At 37.8% G+C, this 14,875-nt stretch overlaps 1 protein-coding gene and 1 pseudogene across 1 annotated transcript in view; one reads left to right on the top strand and one right to left on the bottom strand.

The window, feature by feature from the left end:
* The window catches only part of PCDH15 (protocadherin related 15), a 1,685,023-nt gene that overhangs the window by 1,077,857 nt on the left and 592,291 nt on the right, over positions 1-14,875 (bottom strand). The window lies entirely within an intron of this gene.
* LOC100476496 lies at positions 11,982-12,739 on the top strand (annotated as a pseudogene).

The following is a 14,875-nucleotide window of genomic DNA, read 5'->3' as shown; positions in this document are numbered from 1 at the left end:
TCCAAAGTGATTGCTTTGTTTATATACAATTTAAAAACCTTTAAGTAGACAAGGTCTGCTAGTCCCACATTCACTTATGTAGGGCTCCTTTACAATATAGCTATGTTAAGTAGGAAAGAGAAAAAAAACCTCAAACTATAATAGAACATGTGCTTATATCCACAAAATCAATTTGATTTTCTCCTTGTTATGTAGCATACAACCTTGTAAGTAAATAGTAAAAATATAACTTTATACATTAGCCACAATATGAAATGATTTTTCACACCTATAATTTCATAGGTCAGCTACAAAATAAAATCATTCTTATGCATGTGTGTTGAAATTAAGCCTTCAGTTTTGCAAACAACATGTAGGTGATGCTCCTAGCAGCACAACTAATTCATGACCCCGCGTATGTGAGCAACACATTATACGTGAAAACTCAAGCAAATTTCTTAAATAGGTAACTTTACTCTTTTCTGAGTACGCATCTTAACTTCACACCATTCACCAACAAAAGTATATATGTGGTTCACCTGACATCAATGTCCCCTTACAAATATCGATTCTCTAGTGTTTCCCAGACCTAAAATGTCACTAAATACTTATCACCCCCTCCCTAGTCTCACAGTCCACATGCTCATCGCTGACATCTTTTCAGCTCTCATCCAAAGAGATACAAACTTTCCTTTCTCTCCTGCTCTACAATCTATGGCCTGTGTGCCAAATCTAGGTGGTTGCCTAGTTTTGTAAATAAACAGCCACAATTATTCTTTTAAACATATTCAATGGCTGCTTTTGCTTTAAAAATGTCATGACATTGCCTCCAAAACCTAAAACCCTTACTATTTATTCTTTAAGAAAAGTTTTGCTGACCTGGTCTCTGATGGAGGTAACTATGCCCGTATTCAACATAGATTATATTTAAAATTGCAAAACACAGGAGAAATTCTGTCTTGGAGCAGGACTTGCCTATTTCAAATTTGCTTGTTGAAGTCACAACATAATCATGAGACAATATTATATGGTAAGCAACAAGTTACACAAGTAATGGTTTTTCTCTATGAGTCAAAGGTTTATTTGCATTAATAATGCAGAGAATAGCACTGACTTTCAAATTTACAAACTCATAACAAGTCAAAGTGCATTTAAATACACTTAAAAAAAGATATTATTAAAAGCACTAGGGGAGCACCCGGTTGGCTCAGTCAGTTAAGCATCTGTATTCTGCTCAGGTCATGATCTCCGGGGTCCCAGGATTGAGCCCTGTGTTGGGCTCTGTGCTCAGCAGGCAGTCTGCTTCTCCCTCTCCCACTGCCCCTCCCTCCGCTCCTGCTCTTACTCTTTCTCTAATAAATAAATAAAATCCTTGGGGGGGAAAAAAGCACTAAGAATATGCATAATTATCACAAGGTCATTTTGCTTCATAACGGGTAAAATCTAGAGAACTCTACATTTCCAAAGAATATACTGTCTCAAGAGGAAGAGCAAAGAATGTGTATTTAATAATGACACATAAAAACTAATGTTATTTGATAACACTTTCTTCTGTTTATCTAAAAGATGGAAATAATCTTAAAAGTTGTTAGTATTAGCATACTCCTGTTCAGCCATGACTCAAGGCTATTTGACAACTATGATACATATCTAATATTTGGTATGCACAGCATACTTGCCCTTAGGATAAAAACAATCGAATTTCAGAAATCGCTTTATGGTTCAAACTATTATTTCAATTAACATTTTAAGTTATAAAATACTATTATAACATTACAGATGAGGAAAGTGAACCATCATTGGGTAAGTAACGTGCCCAAGGTCAGCCAGTGAATAGAGGAACCAGCAGGAGAACCATGGACTGCCCGAGGCTTCACCTTGATTCTGTCCTCCCACTAATCAGATGGAGCAGGTTGGTATATGGAAGAGCCCCCTCAGCGTCTGAATTTTTGCTGCGGTTCTGAATCCTAGAGAAGTGATCACTAACTGATCATTTAATCTCTGTACCTTTGTCATGTCAACTACCACGTGGGGATAATTACAACTGTGTTCTCTACTTCACAGACACAGGAACATGTGGTGGAAAGCTGAAAACAAAGCACGTGCCTTGTGTACCCAAAGTAGATGAACCCAAAGGGAGAAGACAAATTTTGGCCAAAGGAGAATTGATACTAAAGAAAAGGCAGACTTGGAGGTTAGTAGAATCCCTCTGAAGAAAATACAAGCAGAATGAGAGAGAGTGGCATTCACACAATTTTCATTTGTGATTTGGAGAGCAGGGGGCCTGAAGTCTTCCTTGAGCTCAGAAAGGGAGCGTTTCAAAGGTAGGCAGTTAGTAGGATAAAGGGTTTTTCCCTGCACCTGAGCACAGCAGTTTCAGAGCGGGGGAGGGGTGGCTAAACAATCTGCAGAGAGATACAGGAAGAACCTCAGGGAGAGGTGTCTCTAGGGCAGCACTCAAGTTCCAGGGGCCACACCACTGAGACCAGGCAGCGGGAGGGACACCTACTGCTGCCCCAGGGAAGTCTGGTCAGCTGCCAGCTGCGCCGGGAGCAGGTGCGTCTCTCTCTCCCCAGCTGGAAGCGGAAAGCCTAGCAACCACCAGAAGCTGCTCTCAGCTTGGCCCTTTCTATTGAGTTCAAGGGAAATCAACCTATCATAACCTGGTAAAAGACCTCCATGTGCACAGTACCCTTGAAAAGGAAGCAGGAAAGGGTCGGACCTAAATGAGAGTTGGGCCATCTTGGAGCACCTGGGCCACAGGGGCCCCGGGGCAAGGGGGGCACAACCCCATCAACCTAAGGAGAAGGGCTAGGCGTGGGAAGGGCAGAGCAGCGCCTCCAGGGAGCCCTCTTCCAGGGTGTCCATTTCCAGGCGCCTGCTTGCTGGGTGGAAGCACTTCCGAGGGGGACACTCCCAGGGAACCCACTTAAGAAAGGAGATATTATGGGGTGGACACTTTCAGGGAATCTGCTTCCAGGGAACCTGCTTCTGGGGTAGTAGCGCTTCTGGGGGGGGCACTTCTGGGAGCCTGCTTGGTTGGGGAAGGGGCACTTCCGGGGTACCCATTTGTGGGGGTTGCGTGGGCTGGGAGGAGCTAGGGTGCACACAAGGCTATAGCGGGCTGTTGCGGCCCAGCTAGAGGGAAACGTCTGGGAGAGATCCAGGAAGACCACTGCCGGGTGCCTGGATGCAGGGGGTGGGTAGGGAGGCGTACCAATCACGCACCCAGAACAGATGGAGACCCCAGTGAACAGCCAGTGCGCACGTGGGCAACCAGACATGGCGGTGCATGAGACCACCTCGGGGCACGTGGACGAGCTCCCGGGTGATGGCTGCCAAGGACAGACCCTGTCTTCCCGCCCTGGCCATGGCTCGGCGGCCACCTGGGAGGGGAAAAGCTAGAGCCTTTTGTATTACCTTTTTACTGAAAGGAACTGAAAAATGGTGAAGCCAAAAAAAGTAGAAAAAAATTAAACTCTTGGACAAACCCCCCAAAAAACGAAACAGATGAAAATATACACCTCTCCCACTTGAATTAATACAGTTTTAAAAAGAAATCTGTGGTTATGAATCCCACATTTGAATATTTAAAATAGAAATAATAGGGAGATTAGAAATAGGAGCCAAACCAACCTTGACAAAACTGAAGGAAATGGTCATTTCGACTCAGAATTTAGTACTAAACTACGAAGTTGCCAAGAATAGCACAACTGGATATATAGAAAAGGACAGGTAAGAACAAATAGAGCTGAGACCATGAAAATGAAGCAAAGAAGGAGATCAAAGGAATCAGAGAAAAGGACAAAGAAAATTCCCCATCCCAAAAAGGAACAGATCTTAAAATTCCAGGAAATTTTCATGACATGAGATGTTCGGAACGTGCTTATGGAAATGGTGCACTGCGAGTCTGGTAAAATTGACCTGCTGGGGTACACGTGGGCAGTAATGTGGAAAAATACCATACACGCAAGGACTTTTAACGAGTGAACTAAAGGACACATTCTATTCAATGAAAAGTCGAATGGAAAAATGTAATAACTGTAAATGGGTGTAAATCACTGGAAAAATACAAATCCATGAGTTCATAGTGATCATACAAAAACACGGCAGTGGTCGGGAGAAGAAGAGGAGGAGGAAAACAAAAATATGACTATTATCTAACCATTTAACAGAAAAATAGATAATCTATGTAAAAGAAATGAGCCATTACTATTCCTTTTTAGGAAGAATTGCATTTTATCCCTAGTTAATGAGAGAGGGTACTTCTCAGAAGAATGCCAACTAACATATTTAGATGGAATGATAGAATTAGAAAAATCACCATTTTGTAACCACTTATCAAGTCATTGGTTAGGTTTTGGGACAGGACAATTGTAAGGTAACAAAGTAAAACAGCACAGGCTTCTTGCTAATATCTATGGAAAAACTTACTTTAAAGTAGTTTCTTAGGAAAGTTATACAAATCGACCTAACTACTAGTGGGACAACATGATATGGGTATACCCTTTATGAGATGAATTATTTAGTGCATGATATGATCCATGAAAGAGTCTTATAAAAAACATTTAATCTGAGTCTAATCTAACCTCTAGATTTATCTTCCAATTTATAGGAAATTGAGGGAATAAAGGAACAAGGTAAAAGACACCAAGAGGAAATAATCAGACAAATGAAAAATATCCCAAGAAAAATTACCTGGTTGTCTTGTAAAAATGCCATGGAAAAATAAGTGAATAGACTGCTTTACAACAAAGAGACTAAGGAGAAAATGCCATCCTACCAATATGTTGATCCCCATCCTGACGTGCAATAGGTCAGGCCCAGAGGTGAGGCAATGCTATCTGGAGACAATGCATACAGAAAGGCTGGCATGACCACAATAGTGGCAACGGTCTTTTTGTCTCCGAAAATTAGTTGTTTATTTAGTCCTATGACAGGGCTTAGTTCTATGATCTTTACTCTTCTTGTTTTCCACTTCTTCTAGAAAATGCTGTATTCTTATATGTAATTATTGAATATGAATGACTCTCCCTTCTGTATTTGTACATTTGAGTACTTACCTGTACATCATTGCATTCTAATATCATCTTTGTCACGGACTAGCTAGGGAAACTGTGCCCAGTAAATTTAATTTGTGCCTTAGCCCTATTACCTATAATATAAGAATAAAAATACCAGAGTAATCTATCTCGTTAAGTCTATTTTAATAAACTAATAAGGGAATATATGAAAGATTCTGACATCTGTGAAATAATATACTTATGATGATTTACTCAATGGTCTTTAAGGCATAAGGATATATAAATTTCCCTCATTGACATGGACACTATTTCACAAAGGTGCCAATAAGCAAACTACCTCCATAGAGGGCCAATAAGCAAAATTAATGCTGTTGAACTTGCGACCTATGCTGTTTTCTGGAGTTCCATTGTAATTTGTGGTTCTGGTTTGAGTCAATATGTATGTAATCAAGGAAGATAAGTAATACCCAGCCCAATTTTTTTTTCCATAAGTAAATTAAATAATAAAAAAGAAATGTCTTTTGGCAACCCACTATTAGGAAGATGTTATTGGCAATGACAAACGAGCTTTAGAAAAATAACTATACAATTAAACCTTTTACCTGCTGTAGAAATACATGACTGAATGCCGTTTTAAAACCTTTGCTCCTTCACAGTAAATTCAGTTATCATAAAAATTAAAAAGACAAATGGAGCCCTTTTTCCGGGGTCTATACAGCAAAGAAGGCAATATATCTATGATGCTATATATCTGTGGCCTGGAGCATTCCAGAAACAGAATACAGAACATCTTACAAAACAGAGCCATCCACATTTCAGGCTAGTCACTTGGAATTTAAAACAGACCTGATTCTGTTGTTATGCTGTGCTTAAAACAAAACAACAAAGAAAGAGTAACAATAACAAAAAATGTTATATTTTTTGTAAGTTACAGGAAAAAAGAAACAATCTTTCTCCATGAAAGATGTACGCTTGAACATCTGAGGGGCATCTAGGCTTGGATATTAGATTCCAGATCAAACACTTCTGAATATGGATTTTTACCCCAAGATGAAAACTTTTAATTTTATTTTACAAATTTAAGGTGGAAGGTTATTAAATACCATTTTCCCCCCTCCATACTAATTATCATAAGATGAAATGAAATAGGTTCTCTGAATTTTATGCTAAATTGTGGTTCATAATACCCAGCAAAACTAACATGTTTTTCAGTGAAGGTCCTGGCTTGTTTGTAATCAAAATAATGTCTTGGGGTGCCTGGATGGCTCAGTGGGTTAAGCATCTGTTGATTTCAGCTCCAGGTTGTGATTTCAGGGTCGTGAGATAGAGGTCTCAGTGCAGAGCACTGGGTCTGCTTGTCCCTCTCCCTCTGCTCCTCCCCCCTGACTCTCTCTTTCTTTCAATAAATAAATGAAATCTTTAAAAAAATAATAATGTCTTGAGACTAGGACTTTTGGATGTTTTCAGCATTTTTTTTTCCAGGTTTGGTATTTTTGGCATCCCTGCTTTCCTTAGCTGTCACCATAATTCTAGTCTCCCTTTACAGGGGCTTTAGGTTTTAAAGGGAAATTTCCCTAAAAAATTCCAGGGGCAAAAAAAGGGATAAAATAATGGCATAATCATCCCAACAGTGAGCAAGAAAGGAGTAAGGACTGCGTTGACCCAAGATTTGTGCTGGGTTGGGCAGAGGGGGGATGCTATTTCCTCCTTATGGGAAGTGATTAAGGGATTTTAATGATATTCATTTTCTCATTTGAGATTTGCTATTTTGGCAAGCCATACGTAGGCACTGAAATACAAGTAATTAGTGAAATTTGTATATAGTAATCTGCATATAAAGCAGGTATTCCTGACCATTTTAATGAAATCAGTTGGGTTGAGCTCCTTATCCCACATTCTTACTAAAATCCCTGCATATTATTCCATTTTCATGGCCACTTTGGCTCTGAGTTTCTAGATCTCACTAACATTATATCTCCCACAATATTTTCTTCCTTTTTATTCTGTGGCAACTCGTGGTGGAAATTAACCAATGTTCATTGTTATTTCCCAAACCAATTCATGCAAGGCATTTGACTGAAGACTTAAGTTGAAAGATTTTTTTGCCATATAGCACAATAGACAATATAAAAGTGAAAAGTAAGCAACACTGTATTTAAAAATCCTTCAGCTACCAATTACAGGCTATCATCAGCCACCTCTTTACAGGACCCTAATCTAGTTGGGTTGCTAGAACTATTCTCTCCAACTTAATACCCTTCCAATGTTCCTATGGAGATCAGTTTATCTTTTACACTGCACACTTTTTTGGATCTGATCCTTCATAAGTGTGTTTGTGAAATAAAGTGCCAATAATGCTAGGCTCTAAATGTTTAGCAGCACAGAAGAACTGGCAAGGATTTTAGAATGTCAGTGTATCTATGACTCCAAGCCTTCAAAACACTTAGTATTAGGGACTTTTAATCACTTTTTGTACACTTTTTTTTCCACTTTGCTCATATAAGAACAGAAGCGAAAAATAGTGGTCTGAAAAATATATGACAGGTTTTTCAGTGACTCCTCTGATTCTACATGTCCACTAATGAACTATAGGGTTGCAAAAATTTTGGAAAGCATGTGGCCTCATTGTATCCATATGAAGATCCAGAAACAAAAAGGGCCTGGTCCCTTCCCAATTCATTGCACTGTGAAGATGGCAAAAGATGATGAGATGCTTTGAAACATTTAAAAGACAAAATCATGCTAATAATATAACTGATGGGGCTCACAAGGGAACCCTGGGAAGTAAGAGGTCATTTCCTCTGGGGCTTGAAATAATGTTATTTTTCTATTGAGGTCAAGTTCTGAACAGCAATAAAGCCTTTAATTCCAATTCCCCTTAACCAGGAGGTGAGAAAAGTTTTAATGACCTCAGGGACCACTAGGAAGGACTAATGAATGATAATTTATTCGCAACAGTCAGAAAGAGCAACCAACTCTGAGACAATGTGTTATAACTTCTGTAACTTTTGCAAACATGTAGGAAAGGTGGTGTTAATTTGTAGATTAGGAATATTTAAAATAACATTTCGTCTATATTCGATAAAGTCAAGTTGTGCTAGAGGCCTAGTACAAGAGAATATTAGCTACAGTACACACATGGAATACGTACAGATCGAAGTCTATTCACTTTTGGTAATGACCCATTAGCAGACAAGGAATCAATTTACTATATTTTAGAATGAAAACAATATAGAAATTATCAACATGCACTTCATAAAGTATGGATTTATGAAACTCCTCTTCCTTTACATATGTTTGTACATGGGTTTGCTGCATCTTTTGAGAACTATATGAATGTTTCTCCATAACACAACCATACGTCAATTCAAAAATTTCTCCAGTGGGGTAGTCCTAATTAAAAACAGCTTTTCCTGGGAATCTACAGTAAAATAAACGTATTAATGTGATTTCACATAACTCTTTAAGTAGCTTACTCACGAAGAACTATGTCAAAATTGTTAAGATCACAACATAGTAATTCTGTGTCTTTGTGTGTGTATACTTATATTTATATATAATATACCCACATATATATATACATATACTATAGTATTTATGTGTAAACATCATAGATGCACATACCATGCAGATAATATGTATCCTATATTCTATAATATATAATTGTGTGTATATGTTATATATATTTAATGTGTATATGTATATATTATACATCATATATGTATATATATATTTGTACATAATATATATGTATATATTACATAAAATATGTTTTATATATGTATACATTATAATATCTAATTATATGTATTATGTCTATATAATATGCATATTAGAAGGAAACGAAACATAAAATAGGGATTGAAATCACTAATCATTAAAGGATATTCTAAAGGAACGTGGTCAGCAGCATTCAACTTAGACTTTGCTGAGTTGTGATTCCAGGCTGAGAATAAGAGCTGGATTACTAAGTAAATTCAGGAAAATTTGTTCTAGGCTATGTTTGGTGGAAAGATAATATAGCAGGCTAGAAAAAAATATGGAAGGAAGATATGAGCTTCTGTTGTTGGGTTGGTTGGTTGTTTTTTGTTTTTTTGCTTTTCACATATTTTTGAGACATTACTGATATATGTTAGATTGCACCCACTTTAACGTTACCACTTGATAGATGTTGACAGATGTATAACCCCTGAAACCATCACCCCAATCAAGACAATGATTACATTCATTACCTCCATAGTTCCCTTTGGCTCCTTTGGAACCCCTCCTTCCCTTTTTCTTCCAGTTGCTTACATTCCTACCCCCTGATAGCCACTGACTTGCTGTTGCTGTGGAATGATTTGTACTCTCTTAGAACCACATATGAGTAAAATTAGTATGTTTTCTTTGTTTAGCTCTGTTCACTTAGTGGAATTATTTTAAGATTCATTTAATGTTATTGTGAATATCAATAGTTCCTTTTTTTTCAAATTTCTGAGTAGTATTCCATTGTTTGGATATACCACTATTTGTTTATCCATCTACCTGCTAATAGGGCTTCTATAATACATCTTTACTTTATGACAATCTACTTTTGAGTGATATTTTACCACTTCACATACAGTATTACAGTACATTATAACACAGTATACTGATAATTCCCCATCTCAGCTTTTGTCATATTTTTCACATATTTTACTTTGACATATTTACCTGTACAAGAGCCACAGTACAATTTCATTATTTTTACTTCAGAGTCAGTTGTCAATTAAAGAGATTTTTTAAAAAGAGAACAAGAAAATCTAATATATTTCCCACATATTTACATTTTATGCTGCTATCCACCATTCCTTTGTAGATCCAGACTTCTATCTCCTCTATATCGTGTTTTTATCCTTCTACTCGAAAGGTGTTTTTATAAACATTTATTATTTTCTTTAAATCTACTAGTGATGAGAAAGTCTTCAGTCACTTTTTTTTTCTTTCCTTTTTTTTTTTTTTAAGTAAGCGCCACACCCAGCTTGGACCCCAAACCAGGGCTTGAACTCATGACCCTGAAATCAAGACCTGAGCTGAGATCAAGAGTCAGACACTTATGGGCACCTGGGTGGCTCAGCAGCCGGCTCTTGATTTCAGGTCTGGTCATGATCTCAGAGTCCTGAGACTAACCCAAGTGTTGGGCTCTGCCCTGGGTGTGGTGCCTGCTTTGATTCTCTTTCTGCCTCTCCCTTTGCCCCTCTCCACCATTTGCTCTCTCTCGCTTTCTCACTCTCTAAAAAAATAAATAATTTAAAAAAAAAAAAAAGAGTCCAATGCTTAACTGAGCCACCCAGGTACCCCAGTCACCTTCGTTTTTTAAAGATACTCCTGAGAGTATAGTCTATAGATAGACAGTTGTTTTTCTTTCAGGATTTTTTTCTTAAGTTTTTTAGAGAGGGGAAGAGAGAGAGGGGAGCGGAGGGGCAGAGGGAGAATGAGAGAGAGAATCTCGGACATGCTCCACACCCAGCACAAAGCCCAATCTCACAACCCCAAGATCATGACCTGAGCTGCCATCAAGGGTCAGATGCTTAACAGACCACGCCACCCAGGTGACACTTCTTTCAGGATTCTAAACATGTTTTTCCATTGTTTTCCAGCTTATATTGTGTCAGATGGGGTATCTCTTCTCATTTTATCTTTAACTGCTTTACTAAGAATGCTTTTAGGCTTATTTTTATACTTGGTTTTGAGGAATTTCAGTATGGTATGCCTTGTTGCAGTTTTGTGTTCCTCACGCTTGGCATTTCTTGAGCTTCTTGAATCTATTGGTGTATTGTTTGCATCACATTTGGAAAATTTGTAGTCATCATTTCATAAAATATTTTTTTGGTCACTCCTTTTTCAGGTATAGAAATTACAAATGGCCACTTGATATTATCCTAGAAGAGTTCACTATTGTTTTCTTTATCATGTCTTTGGTTTTTTACCTCTCTGTTTCATTTCAGATAGTTTCTATTATTCTATGGTCAGTTCCTCTGGACTTCTCCTTCACAGTGTTTAATTTTCTTTCAATCTCATCCAAAGTATTTTGCATTTCATATTTACCATGTCCAAGCTTTTCTCTACCATATTGTACATTTGGAATATAATTATATCAACTATTTAGTGTCTTTGCCCACTATTTTTACCATATTTACAATCTGCATGTCAATTTCTATTAAGTTTTTGTTTACTGTATTTTGAATTATAATTTTTTACTTCTTTGAATACCAATATAATATTTCATTGAATACCAATATAATATTTCATTGAATGCCAGACATTATGTGTTTTACCTTACTGAATTATGGATGGTTTTATATTCCTCTAAATGCTTTTCAGCATTATTCTAGAAAGCAGGGACAGTAGTTGGAACTAGTGTGATTCTTTCCAAGATGGCTTTTTGATTTGTCAGCTGTGTCCAGAGCAGCACTCAGTGTAGGACTAATTATCCCCACTACTAAGGTAATATCTTTGAGTATTAATTATCCCCACTACTAGGATATCCTTCTTTTGTTGTTGTTGTTGATTTTCTGTTTTTGTTGTTGTTTTGTTTTGTTTTAGAGAGAGCATGAGCAGGAGAGGTAGAGGGAGAAGGTGAAAGAGAATCTCAAGCAGACTGCACACCCACTGTGGGCCCTGAGATCTTACGACCCTGAGGTCATGACCTGAGCCGAATCAAGACTCAGATACTTAACGCCTGAGCCACCCAGGCACCCCCTAGGATATCTTTCTGAGTACTCTAACCTATGTAGATATTTTTTTCCACTCTGGAAGTTAGAGTTTTCCACTTGGCTAGTTAGAACATGAACTATCCTTGGTTCTGTGTGAGCCCTGAGAAGCATTCCTCTGTTCTTTTCAGGATCTTTGCACAACCTCAGGGAGTTTCCTCACAAGCTTGTGCCAGACAGAGAAGACTCCACCCTCTTCTCTCAGGTACCAGAAGGAGGTGGTCCTCTTTTTGTGCCTAGTACAGCCATGGCTCATGGTCCCAAGAAGCATCTGAAGAGTGGAGCATCTCCAAAGCATTGGATGCTGAATAAACTGACCAGTGTGTTTGTCCTTCATCCATAAATTAAGAGAATGCCTCCCTCTCATCATTTTCCTAAGGAACAGACTTATGTATGCCCCAACATGAAATAAAGAAGATCTGTATGCAGCATTTTATTAAGATGAATGGCAAGATCAGAACTGATATAACCCACCCTACTGGTTTTATGGATGTCATCAGCATTGTCAAGACTGGGAGGAATTTCCCTCTGATCCGTGACACCAAGCGTTGCTTTTCTTTTCATCGGATTACATCTGAGGAGGCCAAGTATAAGTTGTGCAAGGTGAGAAAGATCTTTGTGGGGACAAAAGAAATCCCTCATCTGGTGGCCCATGATGCTGACACGGTCAGGATAGTTCCTGATTCACTCATCAAGGGGAATGACACCATTCAGATTGATTTGGAGACTGGAAAGTACTGATTTCATCAAGTTTGACACTGGTAATCTGTGTAGGGTGACCAGAGGTGCTCACCTGGGAAGAATTGATATCATCACCTTGGTTCTTTCGATGTAGTTCCCATGAAAGATGTCAAGGGCAATAGGTTTGCCAACTGGCTTTCCAACATTTTTGTAATTGGCAAAAGCAACAAACCATGGATTTCTCTTCCTCATGGAAAGTGTATCCACCTCACCATTGCTGAAGAGAGAGACAAGAGCCCAGCAGCCAAACAGAGCAGTGAGTAAAATGGTCTCTAGGTGACTTGATTGGAAGTCTTCATACTTAATTAAAGATAATACATCGTAATGGAAAAAAAAAAAAAATTGGAGAGCACTCCAAATCGCAGAAGCCATTTCTTTGGGAAGCTTTTTTCTCTCCAGTCCTCTGTCCTGTGAACTCCAGCTGCTTAGCTTTCTTAGTCACCTACTTCTGTCTCTTAAACTCAGAAATAGCCAGGCTTCACCTGGGTTACTCCTCAACACTACAGCTTGGAAAGTCTCTCCACACCAACTCAGGGCAGTCATCGTGCTCACTAATCTGTCTTCTCTGTCACAGGAACCCCTGTCCTAATCTCCAATATATGAAAAGTATTGCTTTACATATTTTATTTTTTCTTCGTTTCTTCATGTAGGAGGGAAAATTTAGTATCTGTTATACTCTACTGGCTTGAAACAGAAATCCTGCAGGGATGTTTTGATTTTTCCAAGGGATTTTTATTGTTTCCCTGTAGGGAGTACAATGTAAAACCTTTCATATCTTTCCATGAAACTTCAGTAAAATAATCGGTAAATAACCAACTGTTGATAGTAAATGTATTTTGACAAGGTGCAGAGGCTCTTAGTCCTTCATCAGCAAGTAGGAAGTAGATACAGCCTCAAATGGGCAAGAACTTTGCCTTGTTTATCAGCACATCTCCAGAATCTACAACGATGTTTGCACATAGTAAACAGTAAGCATGTAATAAATGATTGCTGAATAATGTTAAGATATTGGCTAAGAGCTAAATATGCCCATGAAGATATATAAGGTTTTCAGCTCTTAAATATAACTTGTCATCAAGTTCTCTAATTTAGAGTAATTAAGAAATGTTAAAGTGCTTCATGCCTACGTGTGGTATAATTGTCAAGTTAATAAACACCCCTGTCCCCAGACACTGCTAATTTCTTGATGTCACTAACAGTGATAATCAAGAAGGAGAACTTCGTAGGTCTCCTGAGAAGACTCTTCAGTTTCAGTCTGTTAGAACCATTCTGACAAATACTGCTCGTAGGGCTTCAGGAGTAAAAAAATCTACTTTTATTTTAAGCTGTGTATGGAGAGGACTTCAAAGTAAGTCAATTACAAAATTTCATGACCTTGTGACATTCTAAATCACAATACTGTCACTTCTAAAATGTGTTTGATGTGATTTATAAAAATACTTATACATTTCTACCTAGTAAATACAGTCCTTAGAATTATTTTAAGAGGGCAATAGTATCATAAAATCTATAATAATGCAATAAATTAAAATGATAGAATTTATGACAGAATACTATCCCATTATTAAAATTATGCTGTGACTGCTTTGTAGGCACATGGACGAAGGCTATGATTAATAAATTAAGTGAAATGTATAGAACATGAAAACAAATTTATGATGCTATAGTAAAATGTATATGCACATCAATAACAATTAGAAAGGAGTGCAGAATAATGAAAATATCTGATTTGTTAAGGTGGATAGATGGTGAATAGTTCTTTATACAAAATACAAATTTAGAGAAAGAGTTGCCATAAAAAAGGCTATTTGCACCTCAAATATCTATTTTAAAGCTAGGTTTAATTTGGGTCACATTTGCAGATATGAAACATCAGTTTTCACTCCTTAAAATCTTTCTCATATGCTTTATGTATGAAATTAAATATTAAATGATTTTTAGGCTATGTGGAACTATTCACATTTGTAATCCAAGGAGTGTTGTAATTTGCATCTGTGCTTGTGGCATGAGAACACTCATAATTTGTTACTGTTTTGTACAGTTAGTTCCTGGGGGCTTTGAGACCCCTATTTCATTCTCCTATTCCAGCATTCTCTAATCATGGATACTGACAGCAGTTTCAGTACTGCTTAATGTAAGTGTAGAAAACAAGGGTGAATAGCCAAGCTTCACCTTTGCTCACACAAGCAGACCGCTGAAGTGACAGAATTAGGACTAATTTAAATGAAATGTGTGCCTTGTCTAATGTGAAGGAAGAATAAGCCTTACTGACATTGTGACAGTTACAATTATCTAAGGGAGTGAGCAGCTTTCGATTGCCAAGCTACATCTTAAAAATAGAAGCACACTCTAGGAGCCCAAACAAATGTGTATACACACACACACACGCACGCTCACACA

The sequence above is a fragment of the Ailuropoda melanoleuca genome, chromosome 6 (assembly GCF_002007445.2).
Source record: "Ailuropoda melanoleuca isolate Jingjing chromosome 6, ASM200744v2, whole genome shotgun sequence".
Lineage (NCBI taxonomy): Eukaryota > Metazoa > Chordata > Mammalia > Carnivora > Ursidae > Ailuropoda > Ailuropoda melanoleuca.
This window is presented reverse-complemented; position numbering and strand designations above follow the sequence as displayed.